This window comes from Triturus cristatus, chromosome 1_1 (genome assembly GCF_964204655.1).
Source record: "Triturus cristatus chromosome 1_1, aTriCri1.1, whole genome shotgun sequence".
NCBI classification, from domain to species: Eukaryota; Metazoa; Chordata; class Amphibia; order Caudata; family Salamandridae; genus Triturus; species Triturus cristatus.
Genome location: NC_140579.1, coordinates 235,803,832 through 235,821,553, shown reverse-complemented (window position 1 = coordinate 235,821,553; position 17,722 = coordinate 235,803,832). Strand labels below are relative to the sequence as shown.

At 49.2% G+C, this 17,722-nt stretch overlaps 1 long non-coding RNA gene across 1 annotated transcript in view; it reads right to left on the bottom strand.

Annotated features, from left to right (window-relative positions):
* LOC146870055 (uncharacterized) overlaps positions 1-16,126 on the bottom strand; it is a 113,393-nt gene extending 97,267 nt beyond the window's left edge. Inside the window, exon 1 of the long non-coding RNA XR_014968778.1 lies at positions 16,025-16,126. This is a non-coding gene — a long non-coding RNA (uncharacterized LOC146870055). The remainder of the gene's footprint in view (positions 1-16,024) is intronic.
* Between the last annotated feature and the right edge of the window lie 1,596 nt (positions 16,127-17,722).

Here is a 17,722-nt window from a genome sequence, read left to right as displayed (position 1 = left end):
GCGCGCTGGGCGCCGGAGGCATCGGATCGCCCTCAGTAACTGTTGAGACGCGGGAACCGGGCGGCGGCGGCCGCCATTTTGAGCCTCCACCCTGGGGTCGCTACCTATAAGTCAACGCACGAGGCATAAGGACGGCGAAGTAGTGGGCACGATACGCGCGGAGTCCCTGCAACGGGGGGAGACTTGGATGGTCCTCGCTGACATGGGAGACGGCAGACGAGACCCTCGGAGATGCCCGCTCTAATCGGGAAGCGCGCAAGACACTGACGCCGTGAGGCGCATATGGAGGCGAACCTGGGAACATAGTGCCTGAGACTGTCGGAAAGCGAAGGCGAGAGGTGGCGGCGACTGCTGTCAAGGAACTTGGTGAGGCTGCAGTGGGGGGGGGGGGGGGGGCTGTCTGTGCTCCCGAATGACGCTGGGAGACCGAATCTTGTGGTGCGAAGGCGTGTGTGAACAGCGAAGCTGCACTTGAGGAGTCGCCCCGGAGGTGAACTGCAGCACTAAGCGGCGAGGTCTCCACCTGCTTATTGTCTGCTGCATTGGGATGTGACCGACGCTGCGGGCTAAGGTGCGCTGCCCCACTTGGCCTCTGGCGGGTGCTGGAGGTCGCACTGTGGACCCCGGGAGTGGAGCGGTCTGCGCCTGTCGGGCGCTGTTGCTGATGCAAGGGATGACGGAGGGTACAAGTGACAGTGGGCCTATCTCTAGCAGCGGGGGTGAACCCCACTGACGGACCCGGATTGCGACCTGTTGAGTGCGGAGTCTCCCTAGAGGGTGGAATCTGCGGACCTCCAGCAGGGGGCGCTGGCCGAGCGGGCCTTGCCTACCGATCAATTGACATTGTTCTGGGGAAACCGGCGGGGTGACGCCGCGGGTGCATCTGGCTCACTGGAAACCGGCGACGGATGCCCACAGCACAGCAACTGGTGATGGGCCGCATGCGCGCTAGGCAGCAGGAGGGCCCGCTGCAGGTACCGGCCCCCGACCGCACACGCCACCGAGCAGAGATGGAAGAGGGACCGTCGTCTGCGTCACTTGCGGCCAAAATGGATTCTGTGCTGGCCGCTGTGTAAAGAATAGGGACAACTCTGGAGCACACTAGGACGTCCTTGGAGAATCGCATAGATAAAGTCACGTCCGACTTTACACTCCTTCATGCGGACCACCGGAAGTTGGCGGACACGGTCGCCACCCAGGGGGAGACGCTCAAAGAATTGCAACCAGTCACTCGCAGTCATGCTGCTGCCCTGCAGGACATGTTGGATCGTATCCATGCTCTTGAAGACAGGGCGGAGGATGCAAAAGGGCGATCCCGTCGCAACAATGTTCGCGCTGTGGGCCTTCCGGAGGGAGAGGAGGGGCGAGACCCAGAGCAATACGTGGAAAAATGGCTTCGCACTTTCATGCCACCGGGGAAACTGTCGGCCCACTTCGCGGTGGAAAGAGCTCACCGAGCCCGGCCGCGCCCCTTCTTGTTCAAACTACTGAACTATAGAGACAGACGCCATTCTCAGAGAGGCCCGCAACGTGACTGGTCTCACAGTGGGTGGCAACCAAGTTATGCTTTTCCCGGACTATAAGGCGTTGGTGCAGCGCCGCAGAAACAACTATATGGCAGTGAAGCGCCAGCTCCGGGAACTGGAATTGCCGTACTCCTTGTTATTCCCAGCCAGGATGCGAGTGGTTGATAAAGGGAAAACACACTACTTTGACTCCCCAGGAGAGGTCTGGAACTGGCTGGAGGAGAAGGGACTATGGACAGGGCCGAGGCCAGCGAACTCAGGAGACGGAGCCCGCCCAAACAAGAGAGGAGGGCGCAGAAAGCGGAGACGACCCATGCGGGAGATGTCGGCGTGGACAGCGGCTCCTACGCCGCAGAAAATGAGACTGGAGTGCCAAAATGTCTTACAGGCGGTCACGACGCTCGCAAGCCCAAGCTACGTAGACCCATCGGACACGGATGAGCGACCTGAGATGCTGATGAGCAGATCTACGTCGCCGACACACTCCGAGGACTCTCGTGGGCCAGTGGTCACCCCACAGACTGCGGACGGTATCCTGGATTGAGAGGTGGCCTAGAAAATGGCAGTCGTGCAAGTATCTCATAGCTGGCTGATTTACTTGAATGGGGGGGGGGGGGGGGGGGGGGGGGAGGGGGTTTCACCTGCGTACGGTAACGCAAGTTTGGACGGACACACTTGTGTGGTTCGCCCCAACCGTTAAGCAGTTTTTGTTACTATGTTGTTATTGTTACCTCCCTTAATTTACTGTAACGTCGGCTGGCTGCCGCAAGTCCCGGGCCCGCTTCCCTCAATACCTATACTGCTTAGTCATGACACGCGTTAATATTATTACGTGGAACATACGGGGCATGCACACTCCCACGCGAAGATGTTCTGTCTTTGCCTACCTCCAGAGACACTCGGTCGGTATTGCTTTATTACAAGAGACGCACATGACACAGCCTGAGTAAGAGAAACTGCGCAGGCGCTGGAGAGGTCAGACATATGGTACAGTGTACTCGGCGCACGCCAGGGGCACCCTCGTGTGGGTTAGGGCGGGAGTCCCGTTCGTCTGTGAGGAGGTGTCTGTGGACGCTGCAGGCAGATACACATTGGTACGGGGCACACTTAATGGCCTGCCTATACTGCTGGCCTCGATTTACGCTCCAAACGTCGACCAAAAACCCTTCCTCGCCCGACTATCACTGGCGCTCACTCCATACGCTGGGCTCCCCTGGTTGATGGGAGGGGATTTTAATGCGGTACTCGACATACAGCTAGATAGGTCATTTCTTCCGCTCCGCGCGACGTCCGTTGCCTCTACGGCGCGTGCGCTGGCTGATTGGCTCTCGCAGTGGGGGGTACTTGATATCTGGCGGGCTCTATATCCCATGGACCGCATCTATTCATACTACTCCAAAATACACGACCTACATGTGCGACTGGATAGGATAATAGGATCTCAGGCACTGTTGCCGCTGGTGGCACGGACGGAATACCTGGGGCGCACGCACTCCGACCATAATCCATTGTGGCTCCAACTTAACTGGGAAGTGGATCGCCCTCCCATCCCTACATGGCGCCTTCAGCTCACTGCGCTAGAAGACCCGGAATTTCGCTCCTCAGTGGAGACCGCTCTCCTCTCTTATTACGATCTCAATGAGGGCACGGCGAGCGATGCAAGGGTGGAATGGGACGCGTTTAAGGTGGTGCTCCGAGGTCACTGCTTGGGAGCCACATGGAACATGCGGAGGCAGTTGGCGAGGTCGCTTGCTCGACTTGAGTCCCAGCTGTTGCAGTATGAGCGGGAGGGTGAGGGCCCCGGTGAGCAGGCGCAACAATTGGCAGACCTGCGTGCGGCTCACACGGCACTGCTGGAGCGCCTGAGATGTCTGAACTATGCGGCGCATACAGCACGCACGCACGCCTCAGCGGATAGAGCGGGACGGCTGCTGGCCTGGCTTTTGAAGCAGGAGACCACTCGTACCCCGATCGCAGCAATGCGCACGCCAGAGGGAGAGCTCGTGTGCACCCAAAGGGAAATCCACAGGGTTCTGGTAGACCATTACACCCAGTTGTATTGTGCGCGAGGTCACTGCTCGGGAGATGACTTGGAGCGGTTTCTTGGACAAGCGCAACTGCCAACGGCTACTGCCGAGCACTTAGAGGCCCTAAATTGCCCTCTCACGTTGGAGGAGATAGGGGAAGCTATATCCTCCATGGCATCTGGGAAAACCCCGGGTCCGGATGGACTGCCCACGGAGTTTTATAAGGCCTACCGGGAACACCTGGTGCCGCACCTCCATAAGGTATATATCACGGCGGTTGAGGCAGGCAGACTGCTGCCCTCGATGAGAGAGGCTTATTTGGTGTCACTCCACAAGCCGGATCGGGACCCCATGGATCTGGGGTCGTACTGCCCATTAGCGCTTAACACTGACTGTAAGGTCCTTGCAAAGGTGTTGGCGGAGCGCCTGGCGCCGGTGGTCTCGCACCTAGTCCATAAAGATCAGAATGGATTTGTGCCGAAACGTAGTACGTCCTTGAATTTGCGGAGGTTTTTCAGGGTGGCGGCGGATAGCAAGCAGAAATGGCCTAGGGCAGGTTGTCTAATATTAGACATGGAAAAGGCATTTGATTGCCTGGAATGGCGATACCTTTCAGAACTGCTGCTACGGTGCGACCTTGGCTTGGGGTTCCTGCAGATGGTGGGCCTTCTCTACAAGGATCCTACGGTGCGGGTACGACTAGGCCCGTATACCTCGGACGCCATACCGATTGGTAGGGGAACCCGACAGGGTTGCCCACTATCGCCGCTCCTGTTCGCTCTGGCGATGGAACCTCTGGCAGTGACCATACGGGAGAGGATGGGGGCTGGCATACCACTGGGGGACGCGGTCCATCAAGTGTCACTCTATGCGGATGACCTGCTGGTATAAGTTAGAGACGTTGATGATATACCCCCTCAGTTGGACCAAATTCTGTGTGAATTTGCTGCCCTTTCAGGGCTACGGGTGAATGCCAGTAAATCTTGTCTCTACGCGTTTGGTGAGGGGCGACGAGATCCCGGATATCTCTTGAACGGCACCAGAGTACAATGGAGGGGAGACACCTTCCGGTATCTAGGACTTCGCATCTACCGTCAGCCGGCGGACCTCCTGGATGGCAATCTAGGCAAGGCCTTTGCGTCTATAAAATCCCAGATACGTTTCTGGACCACATTGCCGCTGACGGTCACAGGCAGAGTGGCACTGTCTAAAATGGTGATCCTCCCGCGGCTCCTATATTACTTTGCTAACTTACCCCTATATGTCCCAGCGGATTTCTTTACCAAAATGTCGCAACTTCTCAGAGACTTTATCTGGGGGAATGGCCGCCATAGGATGTCGCTTAAGAAACTTTATCTCCCTACAGACCAAGGAGGATTGGCCATACCCTGCTTTGAACACTATTACCTAGCGGCCCAGCTGCAGTGGATAGCCCGCTGGCTGGCAGATAGGGGCCGGGAAGGACACAGCGACAATGCTGCTGCCGTATTCGCTTGAGCAGTTGCTGGTGCTTTTCCACCCGGCCACTAGGACCACAATGCCAAATCCCGCTCCTCCTGGCTGTGGCGTACCGTTTTTTCCGCAGGAGTCTCTTCCTCACTCGACATGTGACTCCATATGCGGCGGCACTGCCGCTGGAGGGCACTCCCAGAGTGGCGGGACCGCTCACTTCCCGCGCGCTTCTGCAGTGGCGAGGTAGATATTCAGACTCTAGGAGATTTGTACCGGGATGGAGTGCTCCTTTCGTGTGACTCGCTGGTGGAGGAGTGGGGGCTACCGCCGGGGCAATTTCTGACTTATCATTCCATAGTTAGGGCCCTGGTTGCCAGATTGGGAGATATGACTGCGGAGCCCAGTCAACACCTTACCATACAGTATCTGCACGTGATGGGGAGAGGCCGGCGGCTGATTCGTTGGTTTGCAGCGTCATTGCGGACACACACGGTGTTTGCCCTGGAACCGCTTAAAGGCAAGTGGGAAACAGACTTAGGGAGACAGTTGACAGACACAGAGTGGGGCCGTATACTGAAAAGCCCAGTGCGTATACCCAGAAATATGCGCCTACGGCAGATACAATTGTTTGTGCTCCACAGAGCGTATCTCACCCCTGCGGCTCTTAATAGCTACTTTCACTGTACTGACGCAAAATGTCCTAGGTGCGCGGAGTTGGGGGCTGATCTCATTCACATGTTGTAGGGCTGTTGTAAACTGCACTCCTACTGGAAAGCGGTCCACGACTCCCTGCGCGCCATTACAAACCGTGACATACCCTTTGACTGGGTGGTTCACCTACTGCACCACTTTTGCAGATCCGCGGAAACCAAGGTGCCGTCTCGATTCCTCGACCTGGGATTCGCGGTCGCAAAGCGCCTCATAACTAGGCGGTGGAAGGCACAGGACCCACCTCACCTGCGGGCATGGAGGTACTCGCTTGCTGCATGGGCCGGGGCAGAGGGGACTGCTATCAGACGGGAGGAGACATTAGGGCTGCGGAAAACGCCCATTGCCACACAGTGGGAGGAGTTACTCTGTGCACTCAAACGTGTTGAGGAGGTGGATGGAGAGGTCGAGACAGCAAGTGGGGAGACGACTCCGAGGCAGGCGCCGGGGGGCCTGCCGGAATGACTTCGTGGTGTTCCACATATACTATGCATCTAGTTTAGGTATCATGAGAACACGCGCTTAGATACAAGTGAGTCACCGCTGAGCCACACCACATCACCATGAGGGACAGGGGGCAGACGGGTGGCAGGGATAGGGTTATATATAGTGGAGCTGGTCTAGGTTCAAGGTGGTTGAGGTTTTACATGGTGTTGTTCTATTATCATTTGTTGGACATAGTTGCGGATCCGGCTGAGGGACTTACTGGGGCAAGTTGATGTATTAATGCAGAGGAATGGTGGACTATGCATAGTACTGTTTAAGATCTGAACTGTGACAGGGGTCCTGAGGAATTGGACAGAGCTATCAGTCGATAAACTGTTATATGACCATGTCCCTTGTGTGTGCGATGTAGAATGCTATTGACCAAAAGAGTTCCGACTACGGAATGCATATGCCAGTGAGCTGTAAGTTTGTAACTATGTTTAAGGAATAAATAAAAACAGATTTGAAGAAAAAAAAAAAAAGAAAAAAAAAATGGAGGGCATCTCATCAAACCTGTCTGCCCTACATCGGACCATTCAGTCCATGGCCTCCACACAGACAGCAGCAGTGTCCCTCCTTCAACAGTCCCTCACCCCTTCTACCTCTGCACCACCCCCAGTCCCCACTACCCTACCTGACCAACGCACACACATACCGGCACCAGCATGCACCACAACAGACCCAGGCAGCACACAATCACGCAAGTCCAAAACAAAATCCACAGGCACGCACACTCCAGGAACTGATGGCACACACACAGGGGATGGGTCACAGACGCACAAACAGGCATCCACGAGCACTCCGCAGACCTCAGGTGCCTTTCCCTCCAAAATCACTTCCCCTGCCTCACCTGCAACTCCCCCTTCCAAGCTGCTCTTCCTCTGTGACCTTGGCCTCTTCCCCACCGATCCATCTGCTCAGACGCACAAGGGGAAGAGGAAGACACCACTCACAGGGGGGAGTTCCCCTGCCACACAGACACCCTCCCCCAGGTGCCCGGACACTGAGGCCCCCCATCCGCAAGACCCCCCGGAGCAGGAAGAGCAAGACCCCCCCAATCCCTCAGGTCAAAGTCACATTCTCCTTCCTGCAGCCCCCAGGCCACCACTTCACAGGTCCCCCGCCACACCCTGCCCCTGGTTCCTCCACACACCAATACCGCATCCCCAAATGATTAGGCCATCCCCTCCTACCACATACACTTCCACCCCCACCTCACATGCTCAGCCTGTTCCTGCCACTGATGTGGGGACCGTGTCCCCCCCTCTGTTCTGCCAACCTCACCTGAGCCTCATGACACTCCCTTGGAGTTTTGCACTGCACTGGAGGCCCCATCCCAACCATCTGACCTGGCCACTGCAGTGGTGCCGGTAACAACCCCGTCTGAATTGTGCCCTGCATTGATGTCAGCACACACCCCATTGGACTTGGGTCCTGCCGTGGCGACGGCGCCCACAGTGCCTGGCCTGCCCCTGTGTTTGCCCCTCCAAGGGGAGATGTCGCCTGCCCGTAGCAGTTCAGGCAAGCAATGGGTGACTTGTCACATTTCACCCTGGGAGGACTCCTAACATGGACTGGCCATTGGCCTTTTGACATTGTGGACTTAACAGTTTCAATGAGTTATGTGCTTAATAAAGCCAATTTTTTAGTTATCCAGTTGTGTTGCTTCAAATGTACATGATGTTGATGATGAGTGTCATGGACCTGCTGTTGTACAGGTGTTTTAAAGGTATAACAGAATGAGTTGTTGATGTGATGTACTCTATGCGGTCTATGGGGTATGTGTACTTTTCTGCTATGTATCCATGACATCCTTAGCTGCAATTTCAGGGTGTAATGATGGCAAAATGTTGTGACCATGATTTTATCTTTGGGTTTGCTACTTAACATCTTTGGCATACACTGTTGCACATAGGTTGTGCTTACATTTGGGCACATGGAAAGATTCCCTGACTTGGACAATCTCCACTGGACAGGCATGTTTGTGCATTCATGTTACACAAGTCATCTGTCCAACTTGGTCTACATGTGTATTGCATATGTGCAGATGACTGAGGGAGGACTCCAGTACACAAGCTTCTGTGACCATTGCTTTTCTTAAGTTGTAACAGTTGGATCACTGGGCAAGTCTTGTGCTGGCATGACAGGAGCCTGCACAGACAAAATGTGGCACAGCTGACCTTCCCCAGGAGTGCAGTCCCATCATGGGATTGTGTCATTCCATGACATTGCCTGGGCACATGGTGTGTGTTGTGTGAGCATGTCTGTGTGTGTTCACTTCCCTTTTCTGGACACAGCCTGTGTTCCAGACAGATGTACCTGTTTTGTGGACATGCTGACTTGGCCTGTGTTCATGTATCGTCTTTGCCCTGCCTTTTCTGGGATGTAGGTGCATGACACACTACTGGTAATTAGGCTGTCATCCCTGGCTGTTTCATTAGTAATTTCCAGGGTTGTTGTCCAACGCACGTGGGACACATTCTGTATTACCATTGGCACTTATGTGCTAGCAACATCATGTTGTTTTCCCTATGTGGTATCTCTCATTGACAAACTCACTTGTGTGTGTGTGTGACTACTCCCCATCATCAGGGTCACTGCTGCTATGTTGGAAGGTGTCGACATTTGTGCGTTGTGGCTCTCCTGTGGTTCAACATTGGTGTAGGTATCTGGCAGGGTTCGGAATGACTTGTGTAGTTTTCACGCAATGTTGATATGCCGCAATCACACAGCCAGTTCCATGTCCTTATCTAATCACTGCACCAAAACACAAGCACTTATAAATTCACCATGTACTCTCCTTGCAGTACTCTAATCATCCAGTCCCTACACATGTACTCATGCAATGGCCCAGGCACTAACACATGCACTGCTACAATCCCCTGAGCACTACTGATGCAGTCCAGCCATCCCCTTGTCACTACCCATGCACTCCTCCAATCACCAAGCAAGCACCATGTACTTGGGGAGAGAGGAACTCGGTGGGAAACATTGCGGCCGCTTAGCGAGAGGTCGCGGAGGCTCCTGATTGCGTGGGCAGAAAAAATGCACTCCTTCAATCACGAAGGAAGCACCATGTACTCATCCAATCACTCCACCAAAATACACTTATAAAATCACGATGCACTCTCCTTGCAGTACTCTAATCGTCCAGTCACTACCCATGCACTCATGCAATGACCCAGGGACTAATACATGCAGTGCTACAATCCCCTGAGCATATGCAGTCCAGCAATCTCCTCTTCACTACCCATGTAGCCCTGCAATCACCCAGCCAGTTCCATGTCCTTATCTAATCACTGCGTCAAAACACAAGAACGAATAAATTCACCATGCTCTCTCCTTACAGTGCTCTAATCATCCAGTCACTACCAATGTACTCAGGCAAGGACCCAGGAACTAACACATGCACTGCTACAATCCCCTGAGCACTAAATGATGCAGTCCAGCCATCTCCTAGTCACTACCCATGCACCCCTCAGATAACCCAGCCAGTTGCATGTCCTTATCTAATCACTGCGCCAAAACACAAGAACGAATAAATTCACCATGCTCTCTCCTTGCAGTGCTCTAATCATCCAGTCACTACCCATGTACTTATGTAATGACCAAGGCACTAACACATGAATCCGCTGAGCACTACTGATGCAGTCCAGCCATCTCCTTGTCAGTACCCATGCACTTCTCCAATCACCCAGCCAGCACCATTTCCCTATCCAATCACTCAGCCAAACCCCAAGGACTTATAAATTCAAAATGTACTCTCCCTGCAGAACTCTAATCATCCAGTCACTACGCATGTACTTATGCAATGACACAGGCACTAACACATGCTCTGCTACAATCCCCTGAGAACTGCTTGTGCAGTCCAGCCATCTCCATGTCACTACATATGCACTCCTCCAATCACCCAGCCAGTTCCATGTCCTTATCTAATCACTGCGTCAAAACACAAGCACTTATAAATTCACCATGCACTCTCATTACAGTACTCAAATCATCCAGTCACTAACAATGTACTCATGCAATGACCCAGGCACTAACACATGCACTGCTACAATCCCCTGAGCACTAATGATGCAGTCCAGCCATCTCCTAGTCACTACCCATGCACCCCTCCGATAACCCAGCCAGTTGCAGGTCCTTATCTAATCACTGCGCTAAAACACAAGAACGTATAAATTCACCATGCTCTCTCCTTGCAGTGCTCTAATCATCCAGTCACTACCCATGTACGCATGCAATGACCCAGGCACTAACACATCCACCGCTACAATCCCCTGAGCACTACTAATGCAGTCCAGCCATCTCCTTGTCACTGCCCATGCAAGCCTCCTATCACCCAGCCAGGTCCACGTCCTTATCTAATCACTGCGCCAAAACACAAGCACTTATAAATTCACCATGCACTCTCCTTGCAGTACTCTAATCATCCAGTCACTACCCAAATAATCATGCAATGACACAGGCACTAACACATGCACTGCTACAATCCACTGAGCACTACTGATGCAGTCAAGCCATCTCCTTGTCACTACCCATTCACTCCTCCAATCACCCAGACAGTTCCATGTTCTTATCTAATCACTTTGCCAAAACACAAGCACTTCTAAATTCACCATGCTCTCTCCTTGCAGTACTCTAATCATCCAGTTACTATCCATGTAGTTATGCAATTACCCAGGCACTAACACATGCACTGCTACAATCCCCTGAGCACTACTGATGAAGTCAGCCATCTCCTTGTCATTACCCACACACTCCGCCAATAACCCTGCCAGTTCCATGTCCTTACCCACACACTCCTCCAATAACCCTGCCAGTTCCATGTCCTTATCCTATCACTGCGCCAAAACACAAGCACTTATAAATTCACCATGCACTCTCCTTGCAGTACTCTAATCATCCAGTCACTACCCATGTACTTATGCAATGACCCAGGCACTAACACATGCACTGCTACCATCCCCTGAGCACTACTAATGCAGTCCATCCATCTCTTTGTCACTACCCATCCACTCCTCCAATCACCCAGCCAGTTCCATGTCCTTGTCTAATCACTCCACGAAAACACAAGCACTTATAAATTCACCATGCACTCTCATTACAGTACTCAAATCATCCAGTCACTACCCCTGTACTCATGCAATGGCCCAGGCACTAACACATGCACTGCTACAATCCCCTGAGCACTACTGATGCAGTCCAGCCATCTCCTTGTCACTACCCATGCACTCCTCCAATCACCAAGCAAGCACCATGTACTTGGGGAGAGAGGAACTCGGTGGGAAACATTGCGGCCGCTTAGCGAGAGGTCGCGGAGGCTCCTGATTGCGTGGGCAGAAAAAAATGCATCTAAATCTCCTGTTCTGTACAACATTATCTACTCGGCGATGTGGGTGAGCGGTTAAAATGTATTGAGCAACAAAAAAAAAAAAAAAGGGCGCTGGATCACCAGCAACTGGAGACACTCTTCGGCTCTTTGCTGCGTTTTCCGGGCTGCCGGCTTCCATTGCACCGGTGTCCCTTTCACCGCATTACCGGCGGTGATTTGTTTCGGCAGGTCTCAGCGGGTCTCGGCCGTTCTTTGTTTTTGTTTCTGCTCCGGTGCCTGGACGGTTGTTTTGAGGTGCCGGCGGGCCCGGCGAGATACTGGGTTGTAGGAGATCGTTAGCCCTGGAGAACGGGGCAAGATCTCGTCCCCTTCAGAACCTGAAACATCGGCGGGACCCACCGTTCTTGGACCCCTGCTGGGCAGGAGCTGCCAGAGAGTTTGGAAGAGGTAGGAAGGCTCTAATGCAACGACCCGGCAGTGGAGGATCCTACAGCTTAAAGTCAGGTAAAAATGTTTTCATAAGGGGAAAAGGGAAGCAGGGCAGCTTGGTCAAATCTGGAGAACATTTAAAAGCACACGCCGAAGAGGGGCAAATTGTACCTACGGAGAAAACATTTAGAGAGAGGGAGGAGGGTGTCGGGGCTGTGACTACAGAGGAGGTTGTAAAGGGGGTAAAGGAGGTCAGGGTAAAAGGAAAGAATACACATGGGGGACTTAGCCAAGTAAAGCCCCCCCTTGTTAAACAAGTGGAAGGAGCAGTAAGAGTAAAGGAGGAGCAGACTTGATATCGCTTGAGGAGCGGCATTAGCAAAAATTATATGAAAGGGGATCAGTGCCGCTCAGCTTTAAAATCGGGGGGGGGGGGGGGGGAAGGGGAGGCACAGAATAGTGGGTGACTCCGAAAAAGAAGAGGAGATCTAAGGGTAGTCGAGAGACCCAGATATTAAACCTAAAAATAACCCCCTCCCTGAGAACTTTTTTCAAGGTGGCCCCGAAAACTTTGCTCCTAAAGAACCCCACTGTAGGATACCTTGACCCTGGATCCCTTGACCCTAGACCCCAAAAGAAAGAAGAGACAGGCAGCATTAGCAGCGCTAATAGATGCCAGGTCTTGGCAGGGCTTCCGAGCTCGGTAGACTCTTTAGACCATCAGCACCTAAATTTAAGGATGGAAGAGACAGAAAATTGCACAACCTATACAATCAGATTTATCAGCCCAGTTGCAGGCAACGATTCCCAATATACTGTCTGAACCCCCTAATGGAGTATCCAATGAGGGGGGGTGCCTATCTGCAACTGAAGGGAGCCAATCTGACTTGCCCCAAGTACAACCTCCGTCTCAAGTTCAAGAGCAATCAGTCACAGATTTGATTTGTTTACTGACAACTGAGGTCAGAAACAGATTTGAAACATCGGAATCAAACCAGAAAGAGATACGGGCTGTCTGTGAAAACTTGATGAGGTGGCAGAAAGAACCTCTCAATTGGAGATAGGGATGAAAGACCTGGTACACCAGGTGGAGGTCAATACTAAAGAGATCAGAGATCTTAAGACTAACGAGCAGCAGTTAAAGGATAAAATGGAGGCATAGGAAAACAACCAAAGAAGAGGTTATCTCCGCTTGCTTAAAGTCCCGGAAGGAGCTGAAGGGGAAGACATAAAACAATTTGTGATACATCTGATCAAGGAAGGACTTCAGATTAAATGTACAAAGGAAGAACTCGTTAGACATACAGAGAGTACATAGAGATCCATATAGAAAGATTGCTAACGGAGCGAAACCAAGGAAGATCTTGGTAAACTTCCATACATATAGTTTGAAGGAAGAAATTCTTCTTAAGGCTTTGAAAAAAAGGCTCCTTGGTTGTAGATGGTATTAGTTTTGAGATTAGGTCAGACATCTCACAACTAACGGCTTCCAAGCAATGGGAGTTGGGAAAGTTGATCGAGTCTTTTAAAAGCATGGTAGCCACTGCCCAACTAAAATTTCCTGCTAGCCGCCGAGTAATGTTTAATAATAAGATGTTGACTTTTCATAGGGTCGAAGAAGCAGAAGAGTTTTTAAAATCTATATCAGGAGCTGGAGTATGATCGTAGCATCCTTTTGCTAATCCGTTAACCTGCAATTTATACAAAACCGATTATGCCGAGTCTAAAGTTATTATTAATGTTTTTCTTGTATGAAGGAGGGTGTACAGATTATTAAATCTTATCGCAATCAGGGCCTCCCCAGGCCAGTCATGGCCTTCAGGATAGAAGAGGGGGTTTTCCCAAGGGTTGGGGGAGGGTCACTAGTATTTTCTTTTGCACGGGTGTGGGAGAACATGAAAAAAATTGTAGTCCTCGTTATGCAGTATAACCCAGGCAGAAATAGAGCTATAGGAATAAAACTCAAAAGAAAGAGAAATAAAAGATGATAGTTAAACAGAAATTATTGATAGAGTTCCTTTCATGGAATGTAAATGGGTTAAGGGGGGGGGGGGTCATAGATGTGAGAGAATACTGCAATATCTGAAAGATTCTTCAGCCCAAGTCATTCTGCTCCAAGAAACACATTTAACGGGGGATGAGATGAGCGAGTTGTTTAAGAACAGGGTTTGGATCCAAAGTATGATATGTTCAGAACAACAACTCACTATAAGGGGGGTGGCAATCTTGTTTAAAAATAACCCCCAAATGAAAGTAGTTGCAAGTAAGGTGGACAAGGCTGGAAGGTGGGTAATAGTCAAGGTCAAATATCACGAACAATTATATATGATAGTGGGCTATTATGGGCCCAATATCGATGACCCTATTCCTTTCAGTAATCTGCTTGCTGATTTGTCGGATTTCCCCGACCCGGTCATAATGGCAGGGGATTTTAATGTGGTGCTTGATGATAACCCTGATCGTTCAGTTAAAAATAGGAGCATAAAGCATAATAAGACAAGGAATTCAAACAAGCAGCTGTGGTTTTGGTAGATTTGGAGGCGCCTTTGGAGTGTAACACTAACCTGTTAGGTAAGTCAAAACTGGATTTAGGCAACGGTGCTAGCAGGGAAGGGAGAACCACAAATCTCCTCACATTTTTTGTGACAAAAATCACAAAACATAATCAACATTCAACAATTCCACAGCACACGTACAAGTTGTGTAATGCAAACACATTTAATGTACATCAATCAGTAAATTATTCCCAAATGCATGTATATTTATCTTTCTTGTCTTTAATTTCCTTATGTTCCTTCAGACTGAAAGAATTTTTCGGACAAACATAGCCAACACGTGTTTTGTCGCCAATGGGACAATACCCCGTGACTTTTTCAAGGCTGTAATACAAAGAAACAAACATATGTATCTCCTTATATAAACAGGAGAAGCATACAAAAGAAGGTTCTCATGCTCGTCATGTTAATACATATGAGAGGCTAGCAAATACAGAAAGTAGCACTTTCAGAGTTACTCATCTCGAGATCATAGTGCCAAAAGGGGCAGTTCAAACAAAGGCAGAGAAGGAGACTGAATTAATTATAAACGTTAAAAATTGTGAGAATAAACACCATTAGAAAGATGAGAACATACCTAGACTTAAAGAAGTCAGGGTAATTATGATCAGCAACATCACCGATAGAAAAGGGAAACAAACGTGTACAGATACCAAAACGGCCAAGAAATGTAAATCAAATATCAGCAAATCCAGTTACGCAAAGTCGTCAGCATGCATGATTGAAGATTTGCTCAATGTATACAAACACCATATGTGAACCAAAAGAAATATAGAATAGAGTGAAAGCAGCGTATATGTCAATACCTCTGTCCTTAGGGCAAATGACTACTTTAAAGAGAAACGTGAATACTGAATCAATATAAGATGTAGCCAATATGAACATATCTAAAAGCAACGCTCGAAACCACAGGGAGAACACTATAGTACCTACATAGTACGTGGTTGTAATTCCGTCCCACGAGGGATTCAGTGTGTTCCAACTCAGAAGTAAAAGGTCAGAAGATAATAAAATTCAGTCATAGATGTATATCCAATCTAGAACAAAAGATGTATAGTTCTATATAGTAAATCTGTAAAACCACATATTCTTAAAAAACTCAAACATTAAATATATCTCAGTACCGAACGGGAAATCCGCAAAATAACGTAAACACTCGATGGTGGCTCGAGTTCCAAACAATATTAACGAGCACTAAGCGCATATATGTAAAGGTGTGCATTAAATCATGAAAGTTAGTCAGTCACCCTCAATATTGCAACCAGAGACGGTGCCAGACATAATGAATACAGCAATACGCTAGAATGCCAACATGTCAAAACATGTAAATATATTGGCAAAAACGTTAGAAGATTTAAGTTAAAAATAGCCATCATGCCACGATACTACAGCATAGCTCACGGAAATACACCCGTAAAACGTGACAAACTCGCGACCTCTGTTAGGAAGTTCGTGCACACATATCAAGCTCTTCAAAGAGCTGGAAAAAATGAAGGTCCCACTTACCTAAAGAAACAGAGACCCGAGTTCGGGATCTAGGAACAATCTCACTACGATATCCGAGTACGGTGAAGGGTCAGTGTTACTCGAGCAATGCTCAATCTATATGGGAAAAACCCTAATTACGACGTCACCGTAAGCGCGGCCATTCAGAGCTAATGCGGCGGCCATCTTGAGTGTCCTCAAATCGATAGAGAGAAAGTGGAAAATAGCAAATATTACATTGGAATACAAGCTCGTGGAGATTGGCACATTAATATATCAAAGCTGAATATTACAGAGCTATCAATAGAGAAACGTGACATGTTTAAAAAGGAGAGAGTGCTCATAATTATTAAGTCATTTCATGTGGAGTGTGCTCCTTCTCTCTCGAGTTTGAATTAGTAAAAGAGAAAAAAGTACAGTAACTAAAAGCAAAACTAACATAGGCATTTATATACATTTTTGAGTACACATCGGTATTCTAAACAATGAATTCCTTTGTTTTTGTGAAAAGACCAGAAAGTCATAAGCATATAATATCCAAGACACACACATATCATAATTTCAGGATCATTACAGCTAAATAATCACATATATTCAATTGCAGACATCTCAACCGGGTATACATGGAGTATAAACTACATCATCATTATCGACCCAGGAAATAGTGCAATTCCTGATCAAAGTTGAGCCCTAACTCAGTGCTACGAAGTCTAAGTATCCATAACGCTTCTCTCTTGCGCAAAGCTAGTTCTCTGCTGCCACCTCTAGGATGGCGTAATGTTTGCTCAATTCCAAAATACTCAAAGGATTTGTGGGTCGGTTGTGAGGGACATTGTGCAATGTGCGCTGAGATAGGGTATCTCACGTCATTATGTTTTACTGCACGTATATGTTCATTTATTCTCTCTCTCTGGGTCCTTATGGTACTGCCTACATATTTTCTCTTACACTTGCATTCCAAGATATAAACCACATACTTAGTAAGGCAATTGATGTTAGACTTTGCGTAACTGGATTTGCTGATTTTTGATTTACATTTCTTGGCCGTTTTGGTATCTCTGTACACGCTTGTTTCCCTTTTCTATCGGTGATGTTGCTGATCATAATTACCCTGACTTCTTTAAGTCTAGGTATGTTCTCATCTTTCTAATGGTGTTTATTCTCAGAATTTTTAACGTTTATTATTCATTCAGTCTCTCTCTGCCTTTGTTTGAACTGCCCCTTTTGGCACTATGATCTCGAGATTAGTAACTCTGAAAGTGCTACTTTCTGTATTTGCTAGCCTCTCAAATGTATTAACATGACGAGCATGAGAACCTTCTTTTGTATGCTTCTCCTGTTTATATAAGGAGATACATCTGTTTGTTTCTATGTATTACAGCCTTGAAAAAGTCGCGGGGTATTGTCCCATTGGCGACGAAACACGTGTTGGCTATGTTTGTCCGAAGAAGTCTTTCAGTCTGAAGGAACATAAGGAAATTAAAGACAAGAAAGATAAATACACATGCATTTGGGAATAATTTACTGATTGATGTACATTAAATGTGTTTGCATTACACGACTTGGACGTGTGCTGGGGAATTGTTGAACATAATAAGACAAGGGCATTAATAAAAAATACAATGAAGACCCTTGGTTTATGCGATATATGGAGGGAAAAGAAGGGTCTCATGAAAAGTTTCACTTTTAACAACAAGAAATATGGGCATCAGTCCAGAA